The sequence below is a fragment of the Delphinapterus leucas genome, chromosome 11, assembly GCF_059928025.1.
Source record: "Delphinapterus leucas isolate spDelLeu-1000000601 "Yukka" chromosome 11, BTC_Dleu_Yukka2, whole genome shotgun sequence".
NCBI lineage: Eukaryota > Metazoa > Chordata > Mammalia > Artiodactyla > Monodontidae > Delphinapterus > Delphinapterus leucas.
Genome location: NC_143139.1, coordinates 38,968,846 through 38,985,425, shown reverse-complemented (window position 1 = coordinate 38,985,425; position 16,580 = coordinate 38,968,846). Strand labels below are relative to the sequence as shown.

At 45.9% G+C, this 16,580-nt stretch overlaps 1 protein-coding gene across 1 annotated transcript in view; it reads left to right on the top strand.

The window, feature by feature from the left end:
- The first annotated feature begins 4,159 nt into the window (after window positions 1-4,159).
- ARF3 (ARF GTPase 3) overlaps window positions 4,160-16,580 on the top strand; it is a 19,369-nt gene continuing 6,948 nt past the window's right edge. The window contains exon 1 of the mRNA XM_022572340.2: window positions 4,160-4,333. The gene's annotated coding sequence lies outside the window, so the exon portion shown is untranslated. The remainder of the gene's footprint in view (window positions 4,334-16,580) is intronic.

Below are 16,580 nucleotides of genomic sequence, written 5' to 3'. Positions count from 1 at the left end.
AGAATAATGATAAGGAATATCCAGAATGGGAATTTCTCACACTCAGGAAGAGGGAGGAGAAGGTCCAATGAAATCACAGCAGGAATATTTCAGTTTTCCCCTATTTCCTTCCTCTGTGCTCTCTTTGGCTCCCTTTCTCTTTCTAGCATTCTCTCTTCTTTCGTCAGACACACTCTGTGGCAAACTTAAGCCCCAAACCACAACCTTGAGAAATTCCAAATGGATTTTGTCAGCAAGGCCAACACCCCCCTCCCCACCCCTGCTCCCGGCACACGCTCTGGGCTCAGGCCCAGGCCTGGGGTCAGTGACGGGAGGGGGAGTGTGCAACCCACAGAGCGGGTGGCTAAAATTTCAGCTTTAGTTAGTGCCAATGGCAGCCAGAGGGAGGGAGAAAGACTGATGAACTGTAAGTCAGGCCTCTTGGCCTCCTTCAGCTCTGGACAGAGCTCTTCTTCCCTTAGCTTTTCAAGTGGCTGGGGAGCTGGGGAGTGGCACTGGCTGGCTTATTGCCAGCTGAGCAGCACCCCTCCTGTCTGTGCTCCTCTTTGCTCCATGCGAAGTGCCCAGTAATGCTGCAACAGACACTTTCCTCTCCAGACTCCAGACGGTGAAGGATAGAAGGCCTGGGAGATTCTCCAGTTCCATTCAACAGTTCTGACTCAAATATCATGGTACTTGCTGCTAACCATACAAGACTGTCACCATTTCCATCCTTCTGTCACACCTGGGCCCAACCTTGAGAGGATCTGAAGACTTCGGCAGGAACACTGACAGGTGTCACCTCCTGTCAGAGTCCCACAAGGCATGTTGGTATGGTTGAGGCACTAGCAAGGGCAGTTGCAAAGCATAATTTTGGTGATCAGTGTGTGGGCATAACCTGGTGGGGTGTGCCTAGAAAATTCTAGGAAAAGAAAAGAGTAATCATGTGGAGGTATCATAGGGCCCACTCTAGGAGTCTGTAATAACACTAGAGGAGTCTTCTGCCATTTAAAACAGAGAGCTTAGGAGGGCAAAGGCCCTTAATGGCAATAGCCCAGGATGGATACAACTCTCTTTGTTATAAACATGATCCTTGTTATCCATCTCACCCTTCACCATCTTTTCTTTTCTTTTATCGGAGTACAGTTGATTTACACTGTTGTGTTAGTTTCAAGTGTACAGCAAAGTGATTCAGTTATACGTATACATATATTCATTCTTTTTCACATTCTTTTCTCATATAGGTTATCACAGAATATTGAGTAGAGTTCCCTGTGCTGTACATTAAGTCCTTGTTGGTTACCTATCTTACATATAGTAATGTGGGGACTTCCCTGGTGGTGCAGTTGTTAAGAATCCGCCTGCCAAGGCGGGGGACACAGGTTTGATCCCTGGTCCAGGAAGATCCCACATGCTGTGGAGCAGCTAAGCCCGTGCACCGCCACTACCGAGCCTGCGCTCTAGAGCCTGCGAGCCACAACTACCGAGCCCGTGTGCCACAACTACTGAAGCCCGCGCGCCTAGAGCTTGTGCTCTGCAACAAGAGAAGCCACCACAATGAGAAGCACGCGCACCGCAACGAAGAGTAGCCCCCGCTCACCACAACTAGAGACAGCCTGCTTGCAGCAACGAAGACCCAACGCAGCCAAAAATAAATAAAATAAATAAATTTATTAAAAAAAATATAGTATTGTCTGTATGTTAATCCCAAGCTCCTGATCTATCCCTCCTTCCCCTCTCCCCCGCCCCAGATATTTCCCCTTTGGTAACCATAAGTTTGTTTTCAATCATCCTTCACCATCCTTTTTCTGTTTTTAAATAATATTTTAATTTTATTGGAGTATAGTTGATTTACAGTGTTGTATTAGTTTCAGGTGTACAGCGAAGTGATTCAGTTATACACATACATATATGCATTCTTTTTTGGATTCTTTTCTCATGTAAGTTATCACTCATCCTTCACCATCTTAAATTAAGGGCCTCTTGACTTCACATTCCAGAGTTGTGTTATTCTTCAGGTTAAAATAAGAGAGAAAACAAACTGGGGGTACTTCCCTGGCGGTCCAGTGGTTAAGACTTTGTCTTCCAATGCAAGGGGTGTGGGTTCCATCCCTGGTTGGGGAGCTAGGATCCCACATGCCTCCAGCCAAAAAAACAAAACAAAAAACAATGTTGTAACAAAGCAATATTGTAACAGAGTCAATACAAGACAATATTGTAACAAAGTCAATAAAGCAATATTGTAACAAAGTCAATAAAGACTTTAAAACAAAAAAACCCCAAACTGGAATAAGAGGAAGGGACTGGTGAATTCATACACCAGGGATTGATGGGGATACGGGGTAGACAGAGTGTAGCTATCTACCAGTCTAGTTCTTCTTGGAAGGAGACAAGAAACAAGGTAAAAACAAAAACAAATTAAAAAAGCAACAATTTTGGCTCAAGCTTTAGGGAAGAGCCATGTGTTCCCTTGTACAGATGGTCCCAACTTACAATGGTTTGACTTACGATTTTTTTACTTTATGATGGTGCAAAAGTGATCTGCCTCAAGTAGAAACTGTAAATTAATTTTGAATTTTGATCTTTTCCCAGGCTATTTGGTATGATGTTCTGTTGTGATGCTAGGCAGTGGCAGCGAGTTGCAGCTCCCAGTCAGCCACACCATCACAAGGGTAAACAACTGATACACTTACAACCATTCTGTGCCCATACAAGCATTCTGTTTTCCACTTTAAGTACAGTATAGTATTCAGTAGATTACATAAGATATTCAACACTTTATTATAAAATAGGCTTTATGTTAGATTATTTTGCCCAACTGTAGGCTAATGTAAGTGTTCTGAACATGTTTAAGGCAGGCTAGGCTAAGCTATTATGTTCGGTAGGTTAGGTGCAAACGCATTTTTGACTTAAGATGTTTTAACTTACGATGGGTTTATTGGGATGTAACCCATTGTAAGCTGAGGAGGATCTGTACTGCTGTAAATGAGGAGAAAAGGCACTTCAAGAACCTTTTTCCATTCTTAGCATTACTAGCGCCCTTCTTGTATCACAGCTGTGACTGTTCCAAGGCAGCTTTGCATGTCTAGACCAGCTGCAGAAATGAGTGTGAGGAAAGTGGGGGTTGGCAGGAATAGAGAAACACGGGTGCAAAATCCCTCACTTTCCTTGTAATCCTAAGATTCATACTCATCTAGGTATACTTCCTCAAACCATACCTCTGAATACTGGTCTTCAACCGTTTGTCTTTCAAGTTCCAACTTCCTAACTGGCCCAGTGTCCAGCTGTTTCCTTCAGTCTCTTAAATTCATCACTCTCCCTCTTCCCTATGGAAAGGATCTCTTGATTCTCACCCCCAAGCAACCTAGTCTTAGTAGTGAGTAGAAACGCTGGTGCAGTGAGGGCTCTCAGGGGGGTGCACGTAGCCCTGATTAAGAAACGAAGCTGAGGACTTCCCTGGTGGTGCAATGGTTAAGAATCCGCCTGCCAATGCAGGGGACACGGGTTCAAGCCCTGGCGCGGGACACATCCCGCGGAACAACTAAGCCCGTGCGCCACAACTACTGAGCCTGCGCTCTAGAGCCGGCGAGCCACAACTACTGAAGCCCGCGCGCCTAGAGCCCGCGCTCCGCAACAAGAGAAGCCACCGCAATGAGAAGCCCGCGCACCGCAACGACTAACAGTAGCTCCCGTTTGCCGCAACTAGAGAAAGCCCGCGCACAGCAACGAAGACCCAACGCAGCCAAAAATAAATAAATAAATGTATATATAAAAAAGGTTAAAAAAAAATGAAGATGAGAGCTAAGGTCCAAAGCAAGGGCTGTGCACTCATACTCTGCCCCTTCCTGACTTTGCCCGAGGAGTCCCAGTCTCCAGTGTGCCCACTATGCGGCCCAGTCCTTAAATAACAGACAGGGCTCTGAGGCTTGGGATTCTCACCTCTCTCCCCACTGTCTCACCCCCATCTCCTAGCTCCCGCCTCCGCCGCCCGCAGTTTCCAGCCCCCACATCGGCCTCCGCCAGGTCTTCCACTCAGGCACCCGCTGCCTCTGCTGCAGCAGCTGCCATGGTGATGGATCTCGCGAGAACTGCCGCTCGCCGCCGCGCAGTTCTCGCGCGATCGGGGAGGTGGGAAGTATCCTGGTCTGGGGGTGAGGGTGCGCCGTACAGCTCCTGTAGCCTTCGCGGTTTCCGGTGCTAGGTGGAGGGAAGGAAGGAGGGAGCTGGGAGCGGGGCCAGGGGAGCAGCCGCGCTGAAATCGGCGGAGGGAGCCGGAGAGAGTGGAGCGAGAGCCGAGCGGAACCTGCAGGGGCGGAGGCGGCGGCCGCAGCGGCGGAGCTGGGAGCAGGAACAGGTGAGGGGCTGGGGAGGAGGGAAGGCGGGTCCCGGTAGAGGAGAGACTCGGGGTGGGAGCTGAGAAGATAGACCCCCACCCCCACCCCCGCTTGCTCGCTCGCCCGCCCGGCACTGCTTGGCATGGGCCGGTGTGGTCCTTCCCACCAGAGAGCTTGGAGAGGGGGCGCCGGGCCAGCCACACGCCTGCCCCCGCATTTGAAGGACACGGAGCTGGGGTGGGGGTGGAGGGCGCACATGAATTTGTCCTCCGCCTCGCACAAGGGGGCGACCTGGGCTGCAGTTAGGTTCCCCTCGCCTGCAGGAGGTGGGCTTTTGAAGGGTTGGGGTTGAGGGAGAGGAAAGCAGTCCAAGGTGAGGTGACGCGGGGGCGGTGATGGCTGTTTTGTATCTTTTTCCTATTAAAGGGCTAGGGAATGTCGCTTTTTCCTACTCCTTCTCCCCCTCCACCTTAGTAATAGACCAGAGAGAAGCCTTGCTATGGTGACACCCCCTCCCCACATCGTGGCGCAGGGGTGTTTAGGGGGTTTAGGGATTAACGGGGAACGCAGGCTAGTGGGGCACTCCAGGGGCACTATTCTGGTGGAGGCTGAGCTTTCGGGTCTTGGGGACCGCACGTTGGGAAGAGGGCAGCAGGTGGGGAGCAAGAGGAGAGGAGGCAGGAGGAGGGGGAGGGGGATCTGATCTTGCTTGGAGAAGAGAGGTGGTGCCTTCCTCCCCCAGGCGAAGCGGGGGCGGTCTCACAGGAGGAGGGAGCATCTTGTCACTGGCTCAGAGTTTCTGTCTTCCAATCCGCTTTCTTTCTTTAGGAAGTACCAGGATTCCCGGAACAGAAAATGGAGCCATTGCTTATACCAATGTCTGCGGGAAGGGGGCGGGGGTGTGTGGAATTCCCTGTTGAAAACGGGCCACTTGATTAGCAAAGTGGTAGCTCCTCTTTGGGGGGAGTTGCCTTCTTTCTGGGTTGTATTACTGCTGGTCTCTCTCTGGCCAGGCCAGGAGGAGTGTGGTATGTGGTCAGGAGTGAGAAGAAATAGTGAGGTCATCGGGTGAGGGAGAAATGTAACTTAAAACCTGTCTCTGCCGCGGTTGGATTGGGTCACCCCTGGTCTATGGCATGAAAGTTTTATTTGGTAGGAGATCTGCTGCAAGGAGTCTGATTGCTTGGGTCGGTGCAACAGGGCAGAATCTAGTCTCTACATACTTCCTTCCGTGTCCCTAATCAGGTGTTGACAGTCTTTGCTGCCATTTTGTCTTGAGCTTGTTGTTGGGGGGTCTCCACTTGCTATGACTGGAATGGGTCAGTGAATTGGTCATTGTACCTTAGACCCGAGTTTGAATAACACGTCTAGAAAAGCTCATTCTAAGAAAGAAGCTGACTCACCTCTTCACAGAATGGATCATTGACCGTGGAATTCAGCTGGGAAGGGTCCTCCTGTATCCCATATACACATGCCTCCTGCCTCCCAGCATAGTTATTACCTTGCGTAGTCAAAATTTTTATGTGTATGTCTTGCTTTTCCAAAGAGAAGAAGCTTTTTGAGTTCAGGAATTGGATCTCATCTTGTATCTCCCACACTGTCTGTGCACACACTAGGCACTCATGATGAATACAGGATGTGAATGAGCTCAGGTTTTCTGACCACAGTTTAAGGAAAGAGGAGGAGAGGGCTTGGCTGTCAAGGAGAGTGCCTGAAGATAGCTGAGTGAGAGTGTAAAGGTCCTTAGCCTTTGTAATTAAGAAGTCTTGGTCTCTCCACCTTCCTAAGAGGCAAAAAACAGTCATGGATCATGAAAGTAAGACCCCAAAAGAAAAATATTAGAACACAGAGTCATTATTTATCAGAAATCCCAGATCTCCTGCTTCCCCATTGTGGGCAAAGGGGTCTCTCCATTAGACCTAAGTCCTTCAGAGTGTTGTCTGCAGATTGGGATCCTGGTAATTACGGAGAAGGGAGCCAGTGTATGTATGTGGTGTCTGGCATAGAATTGGTGCCAGTGAATGGTAGCTGCTATTATTAAACCGAATGCAAGTGTAAAGGAGAGCAGACAGCAGGCTAAAAGAGTGGAAGTGAAGTCTTAAGTGCACAAAGGGTCATAAAGTGTGTTTACCTCTGCTAGTCTCTTCCACTGGAGTCATAATAGAGAAAATGGACTCAGAGGACAGTGGGTGGGATTTGTTGGTCAGAAGGAGGAAGTTCTTTAAACCCAGGTTTGTTAAAGTTGAATCAATAACTGAGGGAAATTGTGGAATCTGCTTACAGATGGAATCTGCTTTCTGTGGAATACCTTTAGAAGTGGATGTCAAGAGGCTTGAGACTCAAAACATGTCACTGTATTTGGCTCTCCTCACCATTTTTTTTTTTTAAATTGAGGTATGGTTGATTTACAGTATTGTTTTAGTTTCAGGTGTACGCATAGTTCCCTTTACCTTTTTTTTTTTTTTTTTTTTGCGGTACGCGGGCCTCTCACTGTTGTGGCCTCTCCCGTTGCGGAGAACAGGCTCCGGATGCTCAGGCTCAGCGGCCATGGCTCACAGGCCCAGCCACTCTGCGGCATGTGGGATCTTCCCGGACCGGGGCACGAACCCGTGTCCCCTGCATCGGCAGCCGGACTCTCAACCACTGCACCCCAGGGAAGCCCCCCTTCACCATTTTTGTTGCAGGTGAATTTAGAGGCAAAATGGTATGGTAATTAAGAGTGTGGACCTTGGAATCAGACAAAATTGAGTTCAAATCCTGCCTCTGCTAATTACTAGTTGTGTGATTTTGGTGAAATTATTTGTCCTCTTTTAGCTTCATTTTCCTCATCTGTAAAGAGTATGATAATGATAGTACCTATGCATAGTGTTGGCATGAGAATTAAATGAGATAATACATGTAAAGCACTTAGTATTATACAAAGTACACATAGTAAGCCTCAAGTAAATGTTAGCTGCTATTAATAATCACCATCATCATAGAAATAATAACATGAGCACTCAGGGCTGCCTTAAAGAGGAGGTTTACAAAAGAACAGCTTGCCGCCTGAAGCGCCTGTGTAGAGGGATGATTGTTACCATGACTTTTTGTGCTGGTCGTAGGCTTACGAGCAATGAAATCTTTTTTTCAGCATCAGCCTCACAGAGGCAGCTCCTGTTGCCTGAGTGGGAGGTGAAGCTGGAGCAAGGCAAGGGCCCTGAACTATCAACTTGGATGTAGGGTGAGGATATGGGGGCTCAAAAATAGTGTTCATGTGTGACTCTGAGGTAATGGCTGACTCTTCCATAAAAGAGCACCCTGATTGTCCTAGGTTGGGCATTTAGTTTCCTGGTGCCCATTATTTTAGATTTCAGATAGTATTTCAGCATCCTCCATTTCCTGGGCCACTCTTTTCACTTAGTCATATCTCCTTTAAATGTCTGCCTTTGTTTCAGAATGTACTGTATTAAGATCCAGAGTTGCGATATCTGTAATTCTGTGTACTGTACCTTTTCCAACATCTATTGCAAATATAGGTAGAATGCTAATAAAGCTTTTTGATAATGAAAGGACACGGGGAGCCTTTGGAGAAAGTTCTACAAATGTTTGAAGGCTTTGTATTGTAGTCTAGGAAAGAACTGACTGAGGTAGGGAGTCTATGAAGGTGTTAGAGATTTGTCATGGACTTCTGCAAAGGATCTGCTGCACCATATGGACCAGAAGGGAAATGGCTCAAGATTTCAGGGATCCACCATTAGCACCATATTCCTGAAGAAAGGTGAAATACCTGGGTGTAGCAGATCTTAGTTCCCTGACAACCAGGGATTGAACCCAGGCCCTCGGCAGTGAAAGCGCAGAGTCCCAACCACTGGACCTCCAGGGAATTCCCATAACCTGTCCTTTATGAGCTTAAACACAAGAGTGTCAAGTATAAATGTTTAAATTTCAACATGATTTAGGATGCAGAAGAACATTTGCTCTGTATTGGAGTGGTTTTGTCCCCTATCCTCCACTTTTTTTAAAAAAAGCAATTGAACTTTACCTTATATAAAATCTTATTTGAAGCCTGATACGTAAAATGCATAACAGTGCTGCTGCTGTGGTAGTGGTGGAGAGTGGCGGGACATAATTAGAGCCTCTCATATAGTTCTCCCTTTCCCCCAGGCAGGCTCTGAATCTCATCCAGGGAACCCTAGGGTTCTGAGAACATGGAAGCCACTTCTCCAGTTTGTCAGATACAGGAAAAGGATTGGAGATCACCTGAAGAGTACTGTCTTCCTCAACCTCACAGACATTTGCCATCATCAGTAGAGCCGTGTTCAGCAACAAGCATATCAGTCACTAGCTACAGATCAGTCATGGAGCTGGGTGCTGGGAACATGAATAAGGCATGGTCCCTGCTGGCAAGGGACTGAGAGTCTAGTGAAATACTTCCCAAACTTTTTCCCACCATGGCATACAGAGAAAATGGTAATAGTGAAATAGGCATAGCTGCTTGCAACCTGAGATGACTGGCCCATGGGCTCTAGCCACCCTAAGCCCTGCCTAGCTGTCCAGTATTGACGGGACCAGTATCTCCAGCTGACCTGTATTGCATTAAAGGCACATTATTTGGGAAGTTCCAGCTCTGGGAAGCAAAACACGCAAAGGTGAATAAGAGTAGAAGTGTGTTTGAGGTGCTAGGGGATCACAGATGGCTCTTATCGCTCAAGGCAGGTGATTCCCCTGTCTTCTGTATCCTTAGGCTGCTCTATGATGGGTGGCTTTGTCCAAATCATTGCCTCCTGTTTTCATCTATGCACTGGCAATTCCGTCTTTTTTAAAAAAATTTTTAAATTTAATTTTATTTATTTTTTTATACAGCAGGTTCTTATTAGTCATCCATTTTATACCCATCAGTGTATACATGTCAATCCCAATCTCCCAATTCATCACACCACCACCACCCCTGCCCACCCCGCCACTTTCCCCCCTTGGTGTCCATACATTTGTTCTCTACATCTGTGTCTCAGTTTCTGCCCTGCACACCGATTCATCTGTACCATTTTTCTAGGTTCCACATATATGCGTTAATATACGATATTTGTTTTTCTCTTTCTGACTTACTTCACTCTGTATGACAGTCTCTAGATCCATCCACGTCTCAACAAATGACCCAATTTAAGTCATTTTTATGGCTGAGTAATATTCCATCTTCTTTATCCATTCGTCTGTTGATGGGCATTTAGGTTGCTTCCATGACCTGGCTATTGTAAATAGTGCTGCAGTGAACATTGGCGTGCATGTGTCTTTTTGAATTATGGTTTTCTCTGGGTATATGCCCAGTAGTGGGATTGCTGGGTCATATGGTAATTCCAGTTTTAGTTTTTTAAGGAACCTCCATACTGTTCTCCATAGTGGCTGTATCAATGTACATTCCCACCAACAGTGCAGGAGGGTTCCCTTTTCTCCACACCCTCTCCAGCATTTGTTGTTTGTAGATTTTCTGATGATGCCCATTCTAGCTGGTGTGAGGTGATACCTCATTGTAGTTTTGATTGGCATTTCTCTAATACTTAGTGATGTTGAGCAGCGTTTCATGTGCTTCTTGGCCATCTGTATGTCTTCTTTGGAGAAATGTCTATTTAGGCCTTCTGCCCATTTTTGAATTGGGTTGTTTGTTTTTTTAATATTGAGCTGCATGAGCTGTTTATATATTTTGGAGATTAATCCTTTGTCTGTTGATTCGTTTGCAGATATTTTCTCCCATTCTGAGGGTTGTCTTTTCGTCTTGTTTATGGTTTCCTTTGCTGTGCAAAAGCTTTGAAGTTTCATTAGGTCCCACTTGTTTATTTTTGTTTTAATTTCCATTACTCTAGGAGGTGGATCAAAAAAGATCTTGCTGTGGTTTATGTCAAAGAATGTTCTTCCTATGTTTTTCTCTAAGAGTTTTATAGTGTCTGGTCTTACATTTAGGTCTCTAATCCATTTTGAGTTTATTTTTGTGTATGGTGTTAGAGAGTGTTCTAATTTCATTCTTTTACATGTAGCTGTCCAGTTTTCCCAGCACCACTCATTGAAGAGACTGTCTTTTCTCCATTGTATATCCTTGCCTCCTTTGTCATAGATTAGCTGACCATAGGTGCGTGGGTTTATCTCTGGGCTTTCTATCTTGTTCTATTGATCTATATTTCTGTTTTTGTGCCAGTATCATATTGTCTTGATTACTGTAGCTTTGTAGCATAGTCTGAAGTCAGGGAGTCTGATTCCTCCAGCTCCGTTTTTTTTCCTCAAGACTGCTTTGGCTATTCGGGGTCTTTTGTGTCTCCATACAAATTTTAAGATTGGCAATTCCATCTTGACCTGCATAGTGGGACCAGATTGGGGCAAAGATTTACTAGGGCTTTAGGCTGATTACTCATGGAATTTAAGTGATTTTTGTAATTAGGAAAGTACAGTGTTCTGGATATCCAAGGCTATCGATGTGGGCATTGGAGCAGCCATCAAATATCAGGAGATGGTGCAGTTGTAAACTGGTCAGATTCTAAGAATAGGGCAAGCTGAAAGCTTTGGTGAGAGGGTAGTGCCACAGAATGTTCCAAGGAAACAAATGAGTCTAGTTTTTATCCGGTCACTGTTTTATCTAGCGAAGTCACGTATTCTGAAACAGACTTAATGCTCTGCTCTGACTCATTTGCTGAGGGTTGTCCGTAGGAAAAGCCATACCCTTTCTTGGTGTTTGGGTCTTTATCAGGGCAATTTAGAATCCTTCTTCACTTGGTGTTGTGGCCTCCTTCAGGTCATCCTGTACTGGAGTCTTCCTCTCAGACTAGAAGGGAAACTGGCGTAGGATTCTGGCTTGAGCCTAAATGCTGCTAGTTGAGTTAAATGGAGGCTAATTTTAGTTAGATATGTTCTAATTTATAACAGGGTCATCACTCATTGCCTAGTAGTTAAGTTCAGTAGGTATTTTTCAGGCCTTATCTTAATTTGACCTTTCTACAGCCTTTGACCCTCCTTTTTTTTTTTTTTTTTTTTAATGTTCTTTCCTCATTGGTGTCTCTGATGTCTCACTCTCTTGATTTCCTTTCTACCCTTTTGGTTGCTTCCCACTTTCTTTCCTGGCCTTCTTTTTTGCCCACTGCTTTAAATGTTGATGTGCCCTAGGTTTCTGACTTTGGCCTTTTCTCCTGTCTCACTGTACATGCTCTCCCTAGATATATCAATTAAGATGTATCAGTTGCAAAAGATAGAAAGCACACCTGTGGCTCAAACAATCAAAGGATTTATTAAACATGTAGCAACAAGTCTAGGTGACATAAGCCAGACACAAAAGGACAAATATTGTTTGATTCCACATTTATGAGATACCTAGAATAGTCAAATTCAGAAACAGAAAGTAGAGTGGTTGTTTCCAGGGGCTGGAGAGGGGGGTTATTGTCTAATAGGTACAGAGTTTCAGTTTGGGAAGATGAAAAAGTTCTGGAGATGCATGGTGGTGATGGTTGTACAATAGTGTGAGTATACTTAATGCCACTGAACGGTACACTTAAAAATGGTTAAAATGGTAAATTGTATGTTATGTATATTCTACCACACACAGAAGTAGTCCAGGGGTAGAACCCTTTTTTTTTTTTTAACTTTTTATTTTATATCGGAGTATAGCCGATTAACAATGTTAATCGTTGCAGGTTAATCGTTAATTTCAGTGTTAATCGTTGCTGTGTTTCGGGTGCACAGCAAAGTGACTCAGCCATGCATGTACATGTATCCATTCTCCAAACTCCCCTCCCTTCCAGGCTGCCACATAACTTTTAATTTATTTTTTTAATCCAGCAACTTGACAGTGTTATTAAGGACCCAAGTTTTCTCAGTTTTTCTGCTCTGATATCCTAGTGTTCTTATGTCTGTCCCTTCATGTACCCAAGATACTCCAGCATCTCACCCTTCTACATTAACGTCCAAAGGCTGGACGAGAGAGCTTTGACATATGTTCTTTTTTAAGATTGAGGAAAACTTTCCCAGATACTCCCAGCAGACTTTCCTTACATCTTTATTGCCCAGAAGTAGTGCCTAAACATTCATGACTCAGTCACTGGCAAGAGAAATGGAATGCCCACATCCCTTCAGCTGATCAGTTTTCATACCCTAGGGCTGGCGAGGGGTAGTTCATACCCACTCCCTGCCAACATCTGAACAAAGTAGGGATTCTGTTAGAAGAAAGAAGGGGAAGGTGGCTGTTGGTAGGCAGCCAGTAACTGTTGCCATACTGGATCGTCTTGGTTCCTCTTGGGGCTTCAGTTACTATCTATGTAGATTCCATATACCCAGACCAGACTTTTCTCCTGAGCTTCATACCTTAGCACCTCAAAATTCACGTTAATCTAAGAACAAACATCTTCGCTCTCAGATCTGTTCCTCTTATGTTTTCTGCCTAAAGAATTGCCACTGAATCACACAGGCCAGAAACCTGGGAATCATCTTTGAGTCTTCTCCTCTTCCTTCCTACATTTAATTAGTCATTAAATCCTGTGGATTTTACTATTTTGTTGTTTCAAATCTGTCGTGTCCTCTCTATTGCCACCCCTCTGTTTCAGAACTTTTCGTATCTGTATTACTGTACCTCCCAAGTGGTCTCTATGCTTCCAGTCTTTCCCCATTTTAACTTATTCCCTAAACTGCTGTCAGAATGGTCTTTTATTTATTTATTTATTTATTTATTTGTTTGTTTGTTTGTTTATTTATTTATGGCTGAGTTGGGTCTTTGTTGCTGCGCGCGGGCTTTCTCTAGTTGCGGCGAGGGGGGGCTATTCTTCGTTGCAGTGTGCCGGCTTCTCATTACAGTGGCTTCTCTTGTTGCGGAGCACGGGCTCTAGCCGTGCGGGCTTCAGTAGTTTTGGCTCGCGGGCTCAGTAGTTGTGGCTCGCAGGCTCTATAACTCAGGCTCAGTAGTTGTGGTGCACGGGCTTAGTTGCTCTGCGGCATGTGGGATCTTCCCGGACCAGGGCTCGTGTCCCCTGCATTGGCAGGCAGATTCTTAACCACTGCGCCACCAGAGAAGCCCCAGAATGATCTTTATTTATTTATTTTTAAATTTTGGCTGAGTTGGGTCTTCGTTGCTGTGCGCGGGCTTTCTCTGGTTGTGGCGAGTGGGGACTACTCTTCATTGTGGTGCGTGGGCTTCTCGTTGCAGTGGCTTCTCTTGTTGCAGAGCACGGGCTCTAGGTGCGCGGGCTTCAGTAGTTGTGGCTCGCGGGCTCTAGAGCACAGGCTCAGTAGTTGTGGCACACGGGCTTAGTTGCTCCGCGGCATGTGGGATCTTCCCAGGCCAGGGCTTGAACCCGTGCCCCCCGCATTGGCAGGCGGATTCTTAACCACTGCGCCACCAGGGAAGCCCAGGATGGTCTCTAAAGCACGTATCTGATCATGTTACCCAGTATGACCTTTAAGGCCCTTCATGATTTAGCTCCTGCTTCTCTCTCCAGCCTCATCCTTCCTTTTACTCACCAGGCTGCATCCACATAAACGACCTCCCAGTTGCACCTGGATTTGGCTAATAAACGCCCTCTCTAACTCAGGTCTTTGTGCCTGTGCACACTCTGTTCCCTCTCCCACCTTCCCTATTCCTTAGTGTCTGATTATTTCCTATTCTTCCTTTAAGAGTCAGCTCAGGTGTGACCTGAGAATCATGTCTGGGCATCGTCCTTTATCCTCCAGTCTTGAGTAACTGCTCCAGCTTTCTGTCCCCGTAAAACTATGTGCTTATCCCACTCTTATCTTCCCACAGTAATCCTCTGTTTCCTAGTCTTTCTCTCCCATTGACTGAGCTTCATGAAGGCAGAAGCTGTCTTCCTCTGTCCATCCCTGGTTCATTATACTCAATACATGTTTAATGAATGGATGGAAGCCGGCATCAGAAGCTGTTTCCTGGCTTTGGGAAGTCTTGGAGCCTAATAGGACTCACTGAGATACTATCTGGGAGCTCTTGTGTCATGATTACAGTGCTCTTGAGGCAAAAATGTGGAAAGTTTACAGAGGTCACAAGCCAGCTGCACCAAAGAAACTAAATACAGGCAGACCCTGCTTTGGTTTTCTTAAATTTTTTGGTCTGCTCCATTGGCTGTGCCAAAAATAGCATCTAATAGAGATTGTATTCGTGATATCTCAATTGGAAGATTGTTTGGGAATAAAGCTGCGCCCTGCAGTTTAGTGCGCCCTGCCTGGACAGCACAGGATTTGGGAGGCTCTGGTCGTCCTTTCCCTGGGCCCATGCAGCCTGAAGAGGAGGTGCTGGATCAGGAGTCCCCTCGGGGTGTCTCAGGACACATGCCTGCATCAGGAGTGGGCAGTGTGTGTGGCAGACTGAGCTGGGACTCTCAGAATCCCCTGGAGGGTGGAGCAGGCATGCCTCAAGTCCAGATAACTGAACAGTGACAGCAATGGCCTGCCCCTCCTGGAGGGTGGGAGAGAGGGATTGGGGGCAGGAAGTGATTGTCAGTGAGGACGTCCTCAGGTGAGGCTTAAATCGGCCAATGTGCTTGGTTGAACTCCTGCAGTGTCGCACACACGGAGGAGATAACAAAGTTTGTAACTGTAAAATAGAATGTTGAGACATACTCTTTGTTAATAGAGATATTACTATATTCCATTTTTCATCTTGAGCCACTCACCTTTAGTTTTAACTGCTTCCTGTTTCTACCAGCCCATAGAACTCTGGTATTTTGCCCTCTTGACACAGGAGTGCCATCTGTGGCAAAAGAGAATGACTATAGGCAGTACAGTACATAGGGATACAATCCAGGTTTTGTTTGTTTGCCACCTGCTTCCCAGAGCTTTCTCTAGGAATGCATTATGGTGAAAGTGAGAATTGGCTAGATAGCTGTAGATTTGTATTCATGGCACAAAGCTGAAAGTGGCCACCATCCTGATGGTAGGGGCAGTATGTTATCTGGAAACAGGCAGGGACAGGGAAAGCCAAGACAAGAAAACCAGCACCCCCTTTGGAATGTTCATCTGAGTTAATCAAGCTCCTGATTATATTAAAGAAGAGTTGTAATGTCCATTAATTTCAAGGCTTTGGGCTGTCATGGGGGACACATGGTAACTACTTGAATATTTTGTTAGTTATCTATCAGCCCCACTGAGTATTAAATGACAAGAGAAAATTTTACCAATTTTAGTCTTCTGATCCTTTCATGGCTTTCCCAAACCAGTCTTGCGGTCAGTATATGTGGAAAATGGCCAAGAATTGACAGGAAAGCTAAGCAACCATCTGTGCATTACACGGAGATAACTGCTAGGACAGAAGAAATGATATAAGGACCTCCTCAGATGAGGCTAAAATTAGCCAGTGTGCTTGCTTGAACTCCTACGGTGGGCTTGGCACTGGGAGCAAGGAAAGATCCCAAATAAATAAAAGGCATAGTCCTTGCCCATGGTGAGTACACAGTTAACTTGGGAAGACGGTAAATATACAGACTTATAAAAGAAGAAAAAACTCCATAACGTAGTGCCACTTGAGTGGTTCAGATAATTCAGGGTGCTTTATGTAGCATGCCAGAAAATAGAAATAAGTGTAACACTGGGATCAGATTTTGAACCAAGACTTTAGCATGAGAGCTTAGCAAAGGAGCAAACCAAAGGACAGTGTATGCATGTTCTGGGGCAAGGGATATCTTTCAGCCACTGCTTGACTCACAGTTGGTAATCATTTAGCCAGCAACAGTTCCAGTCATGAAGGAAAGCAAGATAAATGTATGGTATAAATTCAGTTCAGAATCTGGGCCAAAGCCTGTTACTTAAGCTTTAAAGCAGAGTATCATCTGGAGCTGAAGGAAATGACACCTGAACTGGAGACAAGATAAAAACTAGGAAGACTTGGGGAAGGTCTAAATTTCTGGAAGTGATGGCAGCAGAACCAGAAGTCTGTCTACCACAGATTACCAAGGTTGGCGGGATCTGATCTTATTAGCTGGGCAGGTGTCCCCTCCTGCCTCAGGAATCCTCGGGAATCTGTCTGCCTGGGTGGTTGAGGCAGGATGAGCAGGGAGGATGGCTAGTAGTGGGTGACTTGACTGAAGTTGAGTCCAAAGTTGAGCCAGGCCCTCCCCCTGGGGTGTGAGCGCTCTGGGTCAGGGGCAGGGCTCATCTGCGGAACCTACCCGGAGCACCACGCCTGGCTCATTAGTGGATGTCTGGGGAGGTCTTTGAAGATGAAACACTCCATAAGCACTCATTGTTTCTGTTTTTTGGTCAAACTAGTACTTTGGTCTCCAGGAGCTGTTGATCTGGCTCCTTTGTACTGGTCTG